This window comes from Emydura macquarii, unplaced genomic scaffold, assembly GCF_026122565.2.
Source record: "Emydura macquarii macquarii isolate MOO-44397 ecotype Brisbane River unplaced genomic scaffold, CSIRO-AGI_Emac_v2 contig_1790, whole genome shotgun sequence".
Lineage (NCBI taxonomy): Eukaryota > Metazoa > Chordata > Testudines > Chelidae > Emydura > Emydura macquarii.
The window spans coordinates 8272401-8287156 of NW_027131927.1; positions in this window are offsets into that span (position 1 = coordinate 8272401).

The window sequence follows — 14756 nt, forward strand, 5'->3', positions numbered from 1 at the left end:
TTTCTCCAGGAGCCCCAAATAGAAGGTTAGTTTCCAAAACCAAAGAATAAAGCGGTGGCATCCATTAGTTATCATCAACTGAAGTTAATTGATCCCTGATTTATTATATATTCAGTATATGACTAATGGTTCCACCAGTTCGATGGTAAAGTCATTGAAGTTGGAAATGGTCTACACAATGCATAATCCTCAGAACTGCACTCGAAGAAATGGGCACAAATCATGGGCAGATGAAGGCCCAAACTGAAACAGACGCTGCCAACTAATCTGTAATCTAGAGCAATGATGATGTTTGTTGCCTTGAAATTTGGGAAACAATATGGAAAATCTGTCAATAGATCCAATATTTACGGCTTACAGAGCAGAGTAAATTATGTTAAATTTGGGCCTGCATGACATGAATGATTGACCAGTCTCATTCTCAGCGATGGCTCTAAGAGTGTTGCCAGGTTTCATAATGATAGCGTGAGACTCATGATATTAGGTGCTTTTCTTAAAGCCCCAGCTGCGGGAATCCTTTGAATACAAGAAAATCTCAGCCTTCATTTTAAAAAAAGCCTTCATGGTTGAGGAAGAAGCTTGAAAACATGAATCCTAAAGACTCTAAAGCTGGAAATGTGTGTGTGTGTGTATGTGTGCACGTGTGTGTGTATATCTCGGTTTTTAAGCCAATGTCCTCATTTTAGAGAGTCTGACTCAGAACATGTCAGTGCTTGGTGGGTATTCATGCACTGGTGAGATATTTGAAGCACCCCAATAAGGGAACAAAACTGTTATCCAGAGTGTACCTCAGGATTTGAGGTAAAACAGACTTCCATTGCCTCCCATCTACCTAATCCTGCTCTCACTACAGCCATTCAAACTCACGGAATTGGATGGGTTTCTACCAGTTTAACAAAGAGAAGATCTGCCTTACTGCGATGCCAGGGCATTCCCCAGCATCATTCAATCACAGCTTCTTTACTCAGGTGAAAAAAAGCCTTTTAGCAGGAGGGGAACACTTCCTTCACACACTGAAGCAGTGCCTCTGCTCCTGACATGGGTTAGGAAAGACGCACCAGCGCCCTGATGCTGCATGACAGCTAAGGTGCCAGCCATTCTCATGACTTGTTTGTTAACCACAGACAACGGGCTATGCACCCCCAGGGACTTAGGCACTGAACTGCCACTCTGAAGCCTCAGTCCAACATCTCTAGGCGCCAATGAGATTCTCAACTTCTCTGAGCTGCCACCTACATTTCTGCTGGCAAATTCCCCAAAGTGCCGTGGCGGCTGCTAGCGTGTCTGCCAAAATCACCTACGGCCTGACGCTGCCAAGCTGATTGGCACCTCACTCCTACCTAAGCCGCAGTTGGATTCTCACGCTAGACGTTGCCCTGCCTGTCTCCTGTCCAGCAGGCATGCCGAGAGCACGCTGGCCAGAGCAGCCCTTGCACACGAGGCAGCAGGGCGTGACTGGATCAGGAAGGTTTGGGTTTGGCTGCGTGTACATCTTAGCGCACCCGTCGCCCTGTGGTTGGGATGCTCAGCAGGACGTGAAAGGCCCAGCTTGGAATCCCACAATGCCGGATTTGGAGCAAGGCCATCTCCAGGCTACTGAGACTCTCTCCTGTTGAAGCTGTTCCACTTCATATTAAATATTCACGCAGCCAGAGCTTGACTTGATAGCCTGATGGTTAGGACACTCGCTTAGGATGTGAAACCCAAGTTCAGATCCCTGCTCTACAAACTACTTCGCTCAGTGGGTGCCCAAAGCCCCAGTGCAGATCAGGGTTGCATTGTGCTGGATGCTAAACAAACCACAGGTAGAATTCTCTCTGCCTGACTGAAAACAAGTGACTGTGACAGAGAAAAGGGAGCACAAAGGAAGAATATGCTTTCATCTAGGCTAGCTCTGCCTTCCTGTCTCCAGGATGGTTTAAGTGCTCTTCTGGGTGTGAGCTATGCTGCAGTGGAGTGATTGCTGAGATTGTACAGAACGGCTGGGTGAGTGTCCCTGTGCTTGATTGCATTTCCCTACTGCCCATCTGTCTAAGCTACCCAGCATGTGCTTGTTCTGTCTGTTTCTGAAGTTTTTTGTAGAAGTATGGCAATTTTCAAGACAGCTGCCATGTACATTGGCCAAACCGGACTGTCACTACGCAAAAGAATAAATGGACACAAATCAGATATAAAAAATGGTAACATCCATAAACCAGTCCGAGAGCACTTCAATCTCCCAGGACACTCTGTAGCTGACTTGAAAGTTGCTATACTTCACCAAAAAAACTTCAAAAACAGATTTCAAAGAGAAACTGCAGAGCTGGAACTCATCTGCAAACTTGACACAATCAAACTGGGTCTAAATAGGGACTTGGAATGGTTATCTCATTTCAAGAAGTAATTGTCACTGTTCACACATTCTCACCGACTAATCAATGGTTGTGAATAGGCCTCAACTACTCTAACTGAATGGACTCTGCTTATACCTACCTTCCTCATTGTTGTTCCTTACCCTTGGATGTATACATATACCTCCTATCTGATTTCTATTCCTTACATCTGACAAAGTGGGTTACAGCCAACGAAGGCTTAGGCCTGCAGAAATTAAATTTGTTAGTCTTTAAAGTGCTATAGGACTCTCATTTTTGCTGTATATAGACTAACACGGCTACCCCTCTGGAACAATTAGTGTAACGCAATTACATCATCTTTGAAGATGAAAGGTGGTGTAAACTTACCAAGTATTTTTATTAGCTGGACCTGGCCCAATACAGCAAAAACAATGCTGAGTGCTTATTAAAACTCCAGCTAGATGTTTAGTTTTACTGTGTTCATACTTCTTTTATGAGCATTCCTGTGAATGGTTTTGTGTTTGCCTGAACATCTGGAGAATGGCTGATCTTTGCATGAAGAGCCATGTCCACATGCAAATGAGTGTACATGCACAAACAAGAGTAGAGTATTCACTCTTCTCCTGCTTGCAGAATTTCAGTCCTCCAGTCAGACAGCAGAAACAACACCCCTGAGTTAGGTGAACAATCACATACCATGAACAGCAAATAGTCAAAGTGAACAGTTGGCAAACAACCTAATGGCTGACATTTAACTGCATAAACTGCAAATAAATTAATTAAAATCAGGCTGTGGCTAAACACAGGGGATAATTTCTTCACAATGAATTATTTGAACAGCTCTGTTCTTAGCCTTGTTGCGTCTATCACCTCGTTTCCCTTTGATATTTTGTGATTCCTATAATGACATAGAAGAAATACGGCCTGAATAACTAAGAGCCTTCCTTCCTCCTCTACTCACCACTTCATAAAAAGGTAACCAGAGCTGTAGTACCTCACTGTCACTAGACTATTAGGGATGGTCCTGATCCAAAGCCAACTGGGGTCAAAAGGAGTCTTTCCATTGACATCAATGGACTTTGAATCAAGTCTTCTATACCAGAATAACCCCCTCTGGTCCATATTCTAGAGCAGAGACAAATTTTATTCCCCTGCCCCTGAGCCATCCCACCCCCAATTTCATTCTGCAGCTGTGTCGTCGCACATTTGGGCACATGGTTATGCCCATTAGAGGGTTGGTTCAGAAAATGAGCCTTTTATAAATGCTTTTGGGCAGCAACAGGAGAGAACATTCAGCAGCAGCCTGGAGGGCTCAGTTAATTACACAATGAGACGCCTCGGTAACAAGTGCCTCTGGAATAGCTAGGTGGGACAGAAAAGTGGAAGGAATGCTGAAGCCCAACCAGCAATGTCAATGTATTAGTGCTAGAGTGGGAGGTACATATGACAATTGTTTACCAAACATTGGCTTATTTAGCATGGAACAGATCTTCTGTGAGCCTTCGTATCTGCGCTCCTACCAAAAATAAAAAGGCCAGCAATTAAATCTGTTTTCTCTTTTCTTGCCCACTAGAATCAGGCTTGGTTGTGTTCCCCCATTGTTGTTTTTAAATCTGATATGGAAGTGGGAGAGTGAGAAGGGAACCTGTGATGAGGGAACCTAAGCAAAGAGGTGTGATTTGCATTTAACTGGAAAAATGATGTATTCCATTGTCACTCCCATTTCTTGTGGCAGTGAGTTCCATAGTCTCCGTCCTGTTCCTGTGAAGGTTCAGATTCCCACAGATCATGTGGGGAAAAAATTTCTCGCACGCACCCCACGGCTACGTCTCATGTAGTAGGTAGCAGAACCAGCACCACTGCTCGGCACAGGGCAAGCAGGGTGTGGTGAGAACACACAGGAGCTGTGGACCATGAGATCTCCAACCTCCGCAGCATGCAGCAGTTTTGGGGAAAGGCGTAGGCTGGGCTGACAGACGAGCAGGGGCCTGGGCAGTGGAATCCCATCTGTGCCACCACATCACTTAAATCCATCCTGCTGCTTTATGCTTGAGGGTGCACTCACCCCTGGATAGGACCAGCATGGCCTCTACTATGGGAGCCTCACAATGGGCAGAGGACTCCAGTTCTCAAAGAAACATTATGGAACCCCTCTGCCTCAAGCCAGTCGGCTCAGGCTGGATGTAGGCACCAGGATCTGGCCCTTAGTGAAAGCAGATCCCGCCTTCCCATTATCATCACTTTCCACAAAATGAGGAAGAAACCATTCAATTAACCTAACAGCAGCTATATTTAGAGCAAATAAAAGGAAACACTACTTCACGCCGTGTGTAGCCAACCCATGGAATTCATTAGCACAGGAGGTCCTAGAGTCAAACAGTTTTGCCATATTTATAAAGAACCAAGCAGTTCTATGACCAAACACACATAATTATGTTGCAGTCACCTGTAGGCAGCAGGGTGTCGGCTGATTGTGAGAAGTTCTTCCCACATCCAGCATTGCACAGTTGGTGAAATGCACTAGGGGCAAAGGAGGAGTTGACTGCCCATGGAGCATCTGCCGTTAGTCTCTGCTGTGGGGCAGGATATCTGACATGATATAGACCAAGAGCTGCATGATCCTGCATGGCAAATCCTATCTGCCTGTGCTGACTACCAAGCTAATGTACTGGCTTAAACGGAAACTTGCAGAACTGACACGCTCCAAATTGAAGCAACAGCCACCATAAATACTCAAACCAAAAAACAAACAGACAAAAACTATTTTCCAGGTGAAAGTGTTCTGTGAAAATTTCCTTGAAAACCCAATTAATAGCTTCAGCCACTTTTCCATACCATGCGCATGCACTGTCCATAACTATTCTAGCCAACGAATTTACTTTCAGGAATTTTGCTCAGGTAGTGGCTTTCAGGTGAATATTGAAGCACACTCACCCCAGAAAATGAGTCAGGTAACCTGGGGTCTAATCCCATCTGTCACATCAGGTTTCCCATTTATAAAATGGGAATAATTTTGTGAATTGTGTTAAAATCAGCCTCAGTAGAAGACTCTAACAATGGTTCTCAAACTTATTTGATCACCCCCTTCTTTGTGTCTGTCGTAATTTATGCCCCCCTCCCATCACCCAAGTACATGTACCAATTTAAAAACAAAACAACCATGCAACTCTCCCTAGATATTAAAAGCAGTCAGGCAGTGGTTCAAACAGAGCCAACAGTCCACTGTAATAAGAGCAAAAGCAAAACTGCGACTGTGATCCATCCTTACAATTAAATGTGCACACCACATCTTAGCAAACGGATTAACGTGCAGATGGCAACGACTTTGTATAATGCTATGCAAGTTTGAGAGAAATCCATCAAAATGCACAATGCCATCTGCAAACCTGATCTGTCTGAAAGAATCAGCTTTGTTAGATATTCATTGCTGTGGGTAAAATGTGCACAGGAAGTTTTTTTTCCCTAAAGCATTCCATGCCCCCCACCGAGGGGGGCCTGTCCCCAGTTTGAGAACTTCTGCTTTATAAGCACAAAGTATTTATTATTATCGAGTGATTTATTTATTAAGTGCAAGTGTTTGAACCTGAAACCTTATTCCAAAACAACCGATCTATATCTCCAATCAAAATGAAGCACAAAGCCTAGCTTTGACTACTCACAGAGAATTACTCAAATAATAAACTGTGTCAGATCCTCAGATGGACTCACTACCACGGTATCTGAGCCCCTCACTATCTTTAGTGTGTTTATCCTCACTTACCCCTGTGAGACAGGACCTTGTTGCCCCCTTTGTGCAGATGGGGACTGAAGCAAAGAGAGACTGGGGGTATGTCTACACAGCTATTAGACACCCATGGCTGGCCGTGCCAGCTGACTTGGGATCGCGGGGCTTGGGCTAAGAGGCTTTTGAATTGCAGTGTAGACGTTGGTGCTTGGGCTGGAGCCCGGGCTCTAGGACCCTGCGAGGTGGGAGGGTTCAGAGCTTGGGCTGCAGCCTGAAATTCTGCACTGCAATTAAACAGCTCTGCAGTCTGGCTGGCGTAGGCCAGCTGCAAGTTTTTATCTGCAGTGTTAGAAACAGTCTCGGGGACTCACACAAGACCACACAGAGTTTGTGGCAGTGCTGCAAGCTGAACCCATGTCTGCCAAGTCCTGGGTTAGTGCCCCAAGCACAGGTTATTTTTCCTCTCAAAGCTCAGGAAATAGTAAGTCTTTGGAGGCTGCTAGTGCCAGGATCACAATTACCCTGAGAGACGGAGAGTGCCAGGTGCTAAGCGGGATGGATACAAAAAGGTAAACTTTACACACTAACTCCAGGCTGCCCTCTAGCTGTGGATTTAGGGCGTGTGCTTTTCAGGGGAGGGAGCAAAAATTCCACCCACAGTATCCCCCGAACTGCGGTTGTCCATGCTCTGTCTCAGTATTATGCCTTTATGCAGGCTGGGGCAAGGATTTGGGCCCAATAGGTATTTTTGTTGTATGGGTTTTATTCTTAAAGCAACTTCCACTTAGCTCTGTTCCTGAAACCCTGGAACTATGTTTTGTGAACATCCAAGGATGCTGTCACTTCTGGGCCTGACCTTTAGAACTGGCCTCCAATTTTATCTTCTCAGTGGGTTTTACCCTGCCCAGCACCACTGGGCCCTGGCACTTCCATGTAAATTCAGTAACAATAGTGGACTCCCTGGAGACTCTGGCATGGTCCCTTTTTGGGCTTAAAAGTCTGCATGGAAGGAAGTTTGGGTTTTTGCTTTTTAAAATGTTTGTACTTTACTTTGTTTTGTTTCAGGGTGGGTTGCTATGGGGAAGGAGGGTTGGGCAGAAGGGGTATTGCAGTGTGAGTGCGATTTGTCTGGTGGACAGGCCTTTCTGAAGAGGAAGGGGTTACAGAATTTCCTAAAATCAGACTCTGGATTCACCTGGATAAGATTTATTACACTTGTATAGGAAATGTGAATGTATTAGGTTAGTGTTCAAAGAGATCAACAGCCATATAATTTAAGTGACTATATTTTTTGTCCATATCTGTTAAGAATCAGTTTAAAAAAACGGTTTTTAAAATCTCCAGAAGTTTGTTCCATGGCCTGATCCCACTAGTCCAATTTTTTTTTGCCTGGACAAAGATGTCAATTGCATGTTGGTCTGATTGCACCTGCAAACTCCTGTGCCTGGAAATACTTAGGGGTGCAAAATGGAAAGCTAAATGAGGCCCTTCCGAAAATGTACCTCAATGTGTTCTGCTTTCCTTTGTGTGTGCAAACTGCTAACTAGCCTGTCCATATTCATCAGACATGGGAAATATTCAGTTAAATTCCCTTCTTGCGACTCTTACATTAAGTCAACATCTGTCATGGGCAAACAGATTGCGAATGTGAAAGATTTGCCACAAATGAGAGTCAGAAATGTGATTTTCTTCATTGTTGGATTACTAAAAAATGTTTACATAAAAGCATGCCGGCTATAGTGACCTTATTAGAAAGGGCTATAAATAAATAAATGGAATGATTACATTTGTTTAATTAACACAGCATGTGCTCCATATTTAAAGAAGAAACACAGGGTTATCATTTATGCCCAGTAAAGTTAAATGATTAGCCATTCTTGAACTTTGCAAATTATATGATGTTATGCCTGGAATTAAAACTAATTCCAGCTGTAATTATGATGCCACAAATGATTATCCAAGGTCTTTGCAGTAATATCGAGTTCACCTTGTAAGACCCTGGGAGGGAGAGTAACTACATGGCTACTCTTGGCTTTCAAACTTGCTTGGAGAAAAATCCTTGCTAATAGTTCTGCTTTGCTATATAGTTCGAGGCTATTTCCTCATCTAGCTGATGGTTTTTCAGAGCTCCATCTGCTCTCAGTTCTGCTGGCTTTGATGCTGCCATCCATACTATTTAACACACATGCAGAGTTGTGTGGGCAGACGTACCATTGAAGACCCATTTAAGTCTTCCTCATCTGAGGACTTTAAAGGGACTAGAGTAATGCACAGGCCTGTGCTGGCCCTTTACATGGTGATAACTTTCACCTATAGTGCTGGGTGATGGGCGCTATAGAGTCCCAGCCAGACACTGAGGTGCTCCAGGTTGCTGTGCAATCTGTATGCCACTCTATCCAGAGGAGTTGGAGGTGATGTTTAAGGAGCAAAGCATCTTGAGGGCATGGTGGGGTGAAGAATGAGCCTATTGTTGGATGTGTTTGCACACTTTGTGACCAGAGTTTTGCAATTTGAGGGTGAGCTGCTCTTGGTTTCCAAGTGTTGACAGTGGCCAGAAAAGTCTTTCCGTCACTACCCGAGGAAGCTTGGGTGCCGACTGCTCTCAGCTCCGACCTTCCCACTAATCCATGACGTTGACTTCTAGACTGGGTGACCACAATGCATTCTAGACCACTCAGCAGCAATCGCAGCACACAGTGCTTCTCCTTGCCTTAGCTGCCAGGAGCATGTTACCTCTGTGGTGTAGAGACAACACTGGCTTCCTAGCAGATACAATTCATGGTGGTGATACTGATCTATAAAGTACTAAGCCTTGAGCCTAGCTATGAGAGCCCTCTTCCACCATCTGCTGCAATGGGCAAGAGCAGCTGGGATGGTCGTACTGACAGTACCTACATTTGAACATTTGAAGAGCTGAACAGATCCCCGAATCCTTAGCAATTATCTTTGAGAACTCATGGATGATGGGAAAGACCCCAGAGGACTGGAAAAGGGGAATAAGGACAACCCAGGAATCACAGACCAGTCAGCTTAACTTTGGTATCCAGAAAGATAATGGATCAAATAATTCCAAAATCCATTTGTAAACACCTAGAAGACAAGTGATAAGTATCAGTCAACATGGATTTGTCAAAGACAAATATGTTGAACCAACCTAATATCCATCTTTGACAGGGTAACAAGACTTGTAGATAGAGGGAAACAGTAGATGTGATATATCTCATCTTTAAGGCTTTTGATACTGTCTCATAAGCAAACAAGGGATAGCCTAGACAAACCTACTGTAAGGTGGGTGCACAACTGGTTGGAAAATCATACTCAGAATAGTTATCAGTGGTTCACAGTGAAGCTCGAAGGGCATATTGAGTGGGGATCTGTGCTGGGTCTGGCTCTATTCATTATCTTCATAAATGATTTGGATAATGTTGTAGAGTTCGCAGATAACACCAAACTCAGAGGGCTTGCAAGCTCTTTGGAGGACAGAATTAGAATTAAAAATTATCTTGACAAATTGGAGAAATTGTCTGAAATAAATAGGATGAAATTCAATAAGGGAGAAAGGCAAAATACTTCCCTTAGGAGGAATAATCAGTTGCACAAACACAAAATGGGAAATGACTGCCTACAAAGGAGTACTGCAGAAAAGGAACTGGGGTTATAGTGGATCACAAACAAAATAAGTCAATGTAATATTGTTGGAAAAAAAAAAAGAAAAAAGGAAAAAAAAGCCAACACCAGTCTGTGCTGTAAGCAAGACAAGATGTAATTCTTCTACTCTACTTGGTACTAATAAGGCTCAACTGCAGTATTGTCTCCAGTTCCAGGTAGATGTGGACAAATTGGAGACAGTCCAGAGAAGAGCAACAAAAATGATTAAAGGTCTAGAAAATATGATCTTCGAGGAAAGATTAAAAAACTGGGTTTATTCTGGAGAGAAAAGAGGAGTGAGGGGGGACATGATAACAGTTTTTAAGTACATAAAAGGTTGTTATGGGAAGGGTGAAAAATTGACAAGAAGCAATGGGCTTGAATTTCAACAAGGGAGTTTAGGTTTGACATCAGGAAAAACTTCCTAACTGTCAGGGTAGTTAAGCACTGGAATAGGTTGTGGAATCCCTGTCATTGGAGGTTTTTAAGAACAGGTTAGACACGCCCCTGTCAGGGATGGACTAGATAATATTTGGTTCTTGCCATCAGTGCAGGGGACTAGACTAGATGACCTCTCGAGGTCCCTTTCAGTCTTACAGTTCTATGACTATGATGGTCACAGTCCATTTCAGCCCTACATTTCTATGATTCTATACATCATGGTCTGTATTCACATATCATACAAAGCCCCCTCACCGCCAACATTGCATCACTACACACTTTATCATTCAAACAGGAAAGAACACTTGCAGCCGTGGGCTGGTGGACAGCCCATTTATCCCCGCTCACCCAAGCTCTTGCTCCTCCTTTGGGTGGGATTTGCCGGAGGGACACATTTCGCCTTTTCAGAAGCCTTCTTTGATACAAGCCAAAATATTCAAACCTGGAAGCCTAAAGTTTGGCTCCTATAGCCATATGTAGGCATCAGAATAAAGACAGCTTGATTATTCTCCTGTGGGGCTGGGCATCAGCAGTGCCCATTAGCGTTAAAGGGACTTGTGGGTGCCCAACACCTATAAGGATAGGGTTACCTGTTTAGGAGTGAAACCTTTTGCTCCCTGGCTTGAAAACGTTGGCCACGTTGCACTGAACACATTACTGCTTGCACCAGAAGAAAAGAAAAGGAGAGGCAAACATTTTCCAAGCAAATAATGTTCCTCATAATCAAGTCAGGAAAATATTACCATTTAGGAGAGTGCTTAAGCAGCTGCTTATCTTTAAGCATGTGCCCAAGTCCCATTGGGGGGCAAACATGTCCTTAAAGTCAAGGATGTGCAATTTTCCTGAACTGGGCCCTGTATTTGCAAAAGCTTCTGAGATCACGTGAGTGGCACCTAATTTGGGAAAACTTAAGGTGTGATTTTGCCTACAGTCTGTTAACATCCCCTTCCTAAAATTAACACAACTATTTAACACTATTACAAGGTCGGAGCTGGCTAATTCTCTTTGTCAGTTTGTTACGATAACATAGTAAAGTTAATGGCAGTTACAAAAAGAGAACTCCTGCTGAATTTAATGGCGTAAAGACAAATGTAGCAAGGCCTGGACAGCCTCGATAAAGTAGGCAGAGGGTTGTAAAACTCTAATTATTATAAGTGAGAGCAAGAAAATTACACACTAAGTTCATGAGTAGAATTAATGTTCCATATGGCATTTCTGCTTTTGCTTTCCAAAGTAACTATGATAATTAATAGAAAAGTGTGTTCAGTAAAGGACAGTATTTTATTAACTTCTTGCCAGCATGCATGCAAATGGGGTTTCATATTTAGTATCTACATTTGCGTAGTTTGAGAGTTTGGAGCCCAGCTGCCAGCATTTCCTAAGGGACATTTTGTGTCCTGCCCTCCCATGGCCAGGTGCGGGGTGGGGGGTAGGAGAGAGGAAGGGCCCCACCTGCAGGCGTGAAGGGGTTGATTTGAAGCATGTGGATGGAGAGGGGGCAGGAAGCAGGCAAAGCTGCATGGTGAGGAGTATGCTGCAGCCTTTAAGGGGTGTAATAGGGTATGCCCTCGTGCCACCAGTGCAATGGAGCCCTAGCAGGTGTGTGGTGCCTCTCAGATCTGTCTCTGGGGTAGTGACCTACAGTGCCCTTCATGCTGGGCTCTGGGCTAAACATACAATTAGCCCAGGGTAACTGACTAAATGTTGTTGTTTTCAGTGTATTGGTGGGTGAGGGGCTGCGAACAGCAGGAAATATTGAACTACCCAGAGAAATAGGAAAAAAAATACAAAAAGCTGAATGCCATGGGAGATGGTGTGCACACAATAACTGCCCACAGACAGACACAAGTGCTATCACTGAACATGCCTGGTTCTCAGCAGGCCTCAAAAGACCACAGACACTCCATCTTCAAGGGCTATTAGACTAGCAAATAAATAAGAAGTGATGCCCATGTAGCTAGCAATATTGTGGCTGTTTTATATTCTTCAGGGCACTAACTTTGTCTTTTTGTAGGGAAAACCGCTGCTGAGAGGAGGAACGGGGGGTGGTACCACTGAACAGCAGCTAACGCCTTGCAACTCTCAAAGAAAAACTAAGGGAGTTGGTTGTTCTAATGGGAACATGGCTACTGATGGCTAAAATACACGGGGTGGGTCTAGAGGCATAGTAACCAGACAAGGCCAATGGATTCCAACCCAGGCACAGGGTTGTTATTTATGGACTAGATTTTCAAAAGATCAGAATCCAGCAGCACCCATTGTTGCTTTGGCAAGTGGTTCTCACTGTCTCACTAAATGCAAGGTGATTTTTAGGACAGTCAGAAACGCTGGGCATACATGCAGCCATAGGTGACAGCTGCCATCAGATAAGTAGGCTGGCTCCGGTACAGAGGGATGACTTTGCAGACCCTGTATTCTAGGGAGAATAAAACTAATCTGACAGATTCACTTATAATTAACTCAAGTACTTCAGGGTAAATTATTGAGAACCAGCTTTATTAGTATTCAAGGATGTGGGGCTGAGATAACTTTGCAGTATTGTACTGCAAAATAACTCAATAATCATGCTTTGACTAATGACAAAAAAAGCTAATAAAGTCTTTTAAAATATTTTTTATGGCTAAAATGCCCTCAAGTGAGGCTCCAGACTGCATCCTCTGAACGAATGCCCATTATGGGCCAAGCTCACTTAAACACGCATGCCAAAGTGAAACTGAAGCATTGCCACGATCTGCAATGGTGCACGATCTGCAGGAAAAAGGCATCGCTGGTACCAGGAAGAGAGAACGTTCAGCAAGCATGAGCAATTGGTGATGGGGTGCTGAACCTGGGGAAGACAGCAAGAAAGCTGGAGAACAAGGAGGGAGACATTGAGATGCACCAAAGGATCCAATAAAAGCCTATAAACACAATGTCTAGGAACAAGCAGGGAACCAAGCTGGAAGCCAGAATTTGGGTCTTATTGGACACATCCCGATTGGCTATTTCAGTATTGTTTGTGGGTTTACATGTCATTTTCTGGTCCCTGATTGGCTGAAATCTTTCCCCTGTCATTTAATAGAAGAGATACATGTTTGTCTCGCTGTCACTGATGTACATGTCTGGCCTGATACTGCCTGGAGCTGAACACCTACTCAGCGATCCTCAGCGACCTGGGGAAACACATCATTGGGAGCTGAGTGCACTCAATTTCACCCTGGAGGAGCTCGGAGCCTTGCAGGATCTGGCCCCTTGGAAACCACGGGTGTGCCTCATCCCCATGTCCTAAATAAGCAACTAACAGCTGTATGCGAGTTAGAGGCGCAGAAGTGAACGCTGGCTGTGCAGGGGAGACAGACTCCCTGGCTGGTGAGTGAGTCTCCCCTCTCAGGACTGACTGTATGTGTAAGTCAGTCCTGGCACTCCTCCCATTTGAATCCTCTCAATTTCCCCAGAGAGAGATCGAGGGCTGCTCTGATGAACTACAACAGAATCTGGTTGTCATGTGCTCGACCTACTTGTGGCACTGGGTGAATGTAGAGCACTACAACTAAATGCATCAACTACAAAGGGAACCAGTGAAGGTTTGAAAGCAAGCCAGCTCTCCCCGAGAGGCGTGTGTTCCATTCTTTCCTTCGAAAGAGCAAGATGCCATGGGCACACATTGGCTGAGAGGCAAGCTAGGCAATATGGAGTCCTAAACCAGTTACAGATTTACAGTCCGCCTGTGAGCCATATCAATCTGGGCAGTGATAAGTTGCAAGGAGGCTATCCCCCGATCGGGATTCAGCTTGATGATAAATGATTTTGTGAGCCATTGGGATTACAGCAGAGGATGCTTTATCCCACTGGAGTATTAGGAAGCCCCCTCTTCCAGGGGGAAACAGCATTTGCCTTGCGAGAACATGAGGAACTACAACTCGAAAATACAACATTTTGTAGAGGGAGGTCTAAAAATTTATTAGCCCTAGATTCTTCTCCTGCTGAGTTCTATGCAGTTGGGCCCATGGTGCTAGTAGAGTCCAGCTTTGCAGTGGAGGGATATGAAACAGACCCAATGAAATGGTTTACAATTCACTGAAGCATTTTAAAAAGTTTATTTTTCTTGTAACGTAGTTGGAGCAAAGGCAGTTGCTGACAGTATGGGGTAGAATAGGTGTTTGTTGTAGCATAATAGTTCCATTGACACACCTTGTGATGACCTCTAGCTCATGATTTTGCTGCTGGTGAAGAATGTCCCATCCTGAACTCATGCCAATAAAACCTTTAGGCCATATCAGACTATTATACTTTCATGCTCTCTATTTTGTGTACCCAGAAAACAATGCAACTTTTGAGCTATAATTTTTAATGGATGGAGGTATTTTACAGGCACTTGGAGTGTTTTTTGTCTCTGTATGTTAAGTACTAGAAAGAAATGGATAGTGAACATCTACGCATTAACTACCAACTGTGCCATTTACATCCATCACTGCGCAGTTAGCGGAGGGCTGCACAGCCGGGCGCCTGTGCTGAATACTTCAGTACAATTGAGACAGTGAGCTCATGTATGTCTCACTTGGTAAATATCTAAGTATTAAAGGGAATAAAGCACCAACATTTAAATGAAATGATGGCAAGATTTTCTGCAG